This window comes from Crocodylus porosus, unplaced genomic scaffold (assembly GCF_001723895.1).
Source record: "Crocodylus porosus isolate Cpor-Errol unplaced genomic scaffold, CroPor_comp1, whole genome shotgun sequence".
In the NCBI taxonomy this organism is placed as follows: domain Eukaryota; kingdom Metazoa; phylum Chordata; order Crocodylia; family Crocodylidae; genus Crocodylus; species Crocodylus porosus.
This window is the reverse complement of record NW_017728950.1, coordinates 23658514-23662631: the sequence shown is the minus strand read 5'-3', so window position 1 is coordinate 23662631 and position 4118 is coordinate 23658514. Positions and strand designations below refer to the sequence as shown.

General features: G+C 44.0%; 1 protein-coding gene across 4 annotated transcripts in view; it reads left to right on the top strand.

The window, feature by feature from the left end:
- The window catches only part of LOC109323455 (E3 ubiquitin-protein ligase RNF170-like), a 33072-nt gene that overhangs the window by 11539 nt on the left and 17415 nt on the right, over nt 1–4118 (top strand). The gene's annotated exons all lie outside the window — the stretch shown is intronic.

The following is a 4118-nucleotide window of genomic DNA, read 5'->3' as shown; positions in this document are numbered from 1 at the left end:
GAGTTTGTCTTTGCCTTGGGGCCAAACGGTTCCATTGGGAAGGGAGTTCTTGGGATGATTAGCATAGTAGTAGAGGTAGTAGAATAGTGAAGTAATGAAGTTTTGATAGGACAAGGAAGGACAGCAGAAATGTAAGAATTGTGATCTCTGAATGCCACCTGGGCTTTGCTGGAGGTATTCATGTTCTACAACTGTATTCCTGGTGTGATGAGCTTGCCACAGGAGATTTGCAACAGGAAGTTTCCTCATGAGTGGAGATGGAGAAAAAAAAAGAAGTGGTAGTATGCAGTGCAGTGTAAAGAGGAGCCCAGTCTCTCCATTCTTGAAAGGTTTCTCATCAGTATAGCTTTCAAACTCATCTGCACAGGAGGTCGTACCCATGTAATTATACCAATATGGTTAAGCTGCTGTATTTTACTGCTATCACTCTTTGTGTGAATACTGACTCTTCTTTTAGAATAAGAGTACCTGTTTTTAGTGTGGCTTAGCTTATACTTCTTTGGAAGCAGTTTAACTCCAAAAAAGCATTATTATAGTGAAATAAATAAGTAAGGGAGTTATACTGATATACTCTAAAGCAGTGGTCACCAACTGGTTAATCTCAATTGAATGGTTGATCATGGAGCCTCTGACAGTTCATCTCAGTCTGGTGGGGGGGGAGACAGCTTGTTCAGCCATGCGGGGGGGCTCCTGCCACTGCTTGCACCCCAGCAGAGGCCCAGGAGGCATGTGGCCTGTCTGCCATGCTCACCCTGAGCCTGCTGTAGGCAGCAGGTGGCAGCAGGATCCTGGTACACTTCCCTGTGGGGCTGCGGCTGCACCGCTGGGATCCACGCTGCTGCTCTGCAGTCGTCCCCCCCCCAGGTGAGAGGTGTGGACTGGCTGGGATCCAACCCTGTGCCGGGGCTGCCCAGACTACACTTGCTGTGTACCCAGGCTGGAGGAGCAGGATTCTGGGGTGCTCCACTCTGCCCCACGTGGGCTGTGTTCAGGAAGGCAATGCTCGTCCCCTGCCCCCTGCACCTGCCAGGCTCCGTGTCCCAGCCTCCCTCCTCCCACTCTCATCTCTGGGCTCCAGTTGGGACTCGCTTCCCCTTGGCAGAACAGCAAGGGCTGTGTCCCAGGGCTGAGAAGGGTCCCAGACATGCCAAGAAATGAGGGGAGAACCTGCCCCTGCTTGCCCCAGGCTGCTGGCCACTCCCCGGACCAGCCCCACCACAGCTCTGGGCCAGGGAGGACGTGGCTCTGCCTGGCCAGGATTGGGACAGGGCTGGGGGGAGAAAGCCAGGGAGGGCAGGAACTCACAGCCCAGAGCCCCTGGGGCTCAGGGACTACTGGGACTGGGGTGGGAGTGAGCCCAGGCAGTGCCAAGGAACAGGAGAGGTCCACATGGCTGATCCCAGCAGGGTGCTTTTGATGGGGTGGCAGGGTGGGGCAGGAGGAGATAGATCCCAGATTGCTGTTTATTTCAAAATGTGATCTTCACCTTAAAAAGGTTGGGGACCACAGCTCTAAAGTTATAAACACTCTTATACCTGGATTATTTTCTGCGTAGACAAAGCCTCAAAGCCCTGGATTCTTCAGGCACTACTGCATAGTCCCAGGACTGAATTCTCCATGCTAAAAACACAGCCACTCACACATTTTTCCCAGTACTGGCCTCCTGCACAAATTCACCAGTCAAGCCCCTTCCTATCCAAGAACTAACTTTTATTTTGCTCCTCAGGAAAAGCACAGGTTATGTTAGGTTGTCTGTAGTAAGGGGAATAATTCTGTATCGATAGAATTTTGAAAGTTCAACAGTGGCCTCTACTGAAATCCAGTGTGAAATTTGGGAGGTGAATGGATGTTTTGTGCTGAATTTGGAGATTAAATTTAATTATTAAAGTGAGAAGCAGGAATTTTAGTTCTGTCTTAAATGGAAGTCATAGCCATTTCCAACTACAAGCACCTTCATAATATTTAGAACATGTTCATAGTAAGAAGCTGGCTTAGAAAGGAGCATACAAAAGAACGAGTCCATCAGAATAAGCATGTGATGTGAGTGGGAATTGAGATGCTGAATGTTTAAATGAAGATACTGGATGATGATAATACCCCTGTTACAGCTGTGTAGGTGGCACTTAGTGCAAGTACATATTAAATAGATAATAAGTACAGAATTGTGTTGTGGGCTTCATGCAAACTGTGGATTGTATGCCTTCAGATGCAGTGGTGATGGGGACCATATAACTACACAGACTCAAAAGAATAATTAGTGTATCTACAATAATAGGATAATTTTCTTGACCAGCATGAAATATCCTTCTCATTTCCTTTCTTGAAATCATTGTCACATAGTATTTGGGAGCTCATATTAAAGAGATAAGCCAAAGGTATTATTAACATAGTTAATAATATTATTAAAGTAGAGTAGAATATAGGACCTGGACTGTTCCATAATGGTCTGCTGTTTTTTTTATGTATCAGTATATCAGAAAACTAATGTGCTAATTCCAGCTTTCTTTAATTTTGATTCTTAGCAAGTCACTGGTTTGCTCCCTTCAGAAGAAATGTTCTGTATAAATATTTCTCTGAATTTCAGTAGTTAAACAGACTGTGGCACACTTGCTTGAGGAAAGCCATAATTAGCCATAATTAGCAGAAATTATAACCAGTGTTGCGGAAGTAATAGTTCTTGTTCAGGTTGAGGCACGTCTTGGTCTCGTTTCATTTATTTCATGTATGGTTTATTGTCTCATTTTAGTTTCAACCTTCAGTTGTATAACTTTTCTTCAGTTCTACAGTACTTAAAATAATATTGTATGCCTTTCTACTACAGGACCAGAATATGTTGGCTTCTGCTTCCTTACTGCTGTAGAGGGCCTGAATTGAGTAACATCCCAACCTAAAAAGAGCAAAGGAACTGCACAGTACAGGTTTAGTTTGTGTAGAAGAGGTGTTATGGTGTTTTTTGGCAATGTCAGCAGTAAATCAAGTGGAGGAGGATTTGCCCAGGATAAAAGGGTGTTCTCTCCTCTACAAGTTACGCCTCCTTTGCTGGCACATATTAATCTCCATGACTTAGTGGGTTTTCTTTCAATTCTGCATTATTTATTTTGCGGTTGGTAATATCTTCTCCACTGACATTTTTCTATCAATAAGAGCCAACTCCAGCTGTAACTTAGTGACCATTAGCTGTGAAAAGTCCCTTTGGCCTTCACAGGTGTGAAGCTAATACAAAAGTGGTATGTCACGGATTAGAGCAAAGAGTACCCTGAGGTTTCTTTGTTTATCCAAGGCTTGGCCAGTTGGTTTACCAGCTGTAGTCAGTAGTGTACTTTAGTTTGCGAGTACTTAATTCTGAATCTCTGTGTTATCAGGTTAGGAAAACTGAATGGTGTGAAGGCAGATAAAACAAAGAACTGACACAATTCCATCTTTTAAGAACAGAAAAAGTGCTTATTAGTCTAAGTCAGCTTAAAAACACTATTCTTTTTTCCTTATAAGTATATGTATAGAAAATGATTATGAAAAGTGCATCATCTTCACCTAACTCTGTTCTCTTTGAAATTGTTGTGAAAACTCCCATTGATTTCTATTGTAACCAAGTTAGGCCAACTTTCAGGTATTTATAAGTTCTCCCACCCTATAGTTGCCATAGGTAGAAGAATGTTCTGTAAGAACATAAGAATGCTATTTACTGGGTTAGACCATAGGCCCACTTAGGCCAGGATCCTGCCTCTCACAGTGGTACAGAGTGGATACTGAGGGAGTGAGTGGACAGGGCACATCCAGAGTTGTCCATGGCCTTTTCCTCTCCCATTGTAGCTTCCAGCACTCCGAGGTTTAGTTCTAATTCAGAGGCTGCATCCCTATCTACCATATTCAGTACCTGATGGTGGACCTTTCTTCCAAGAACTGGTCCACCCCATTTGAATTGGGTTAAGCTGCCAGCCTGCACAATATTTTGTGGCAGTGAGTTCCACAAGTTAACTTTGTGCCATGTGAAAAATAACTTCCTCTTGTTAGTTTAAGCCAATGTTTCTCAACCAGGGTACCTTGAGATCCTTTCTAGGGTGTCATAGGGCATTTGAGACTGTTAAGCATGCGGACATGATTCACAAGATAAACCCAGG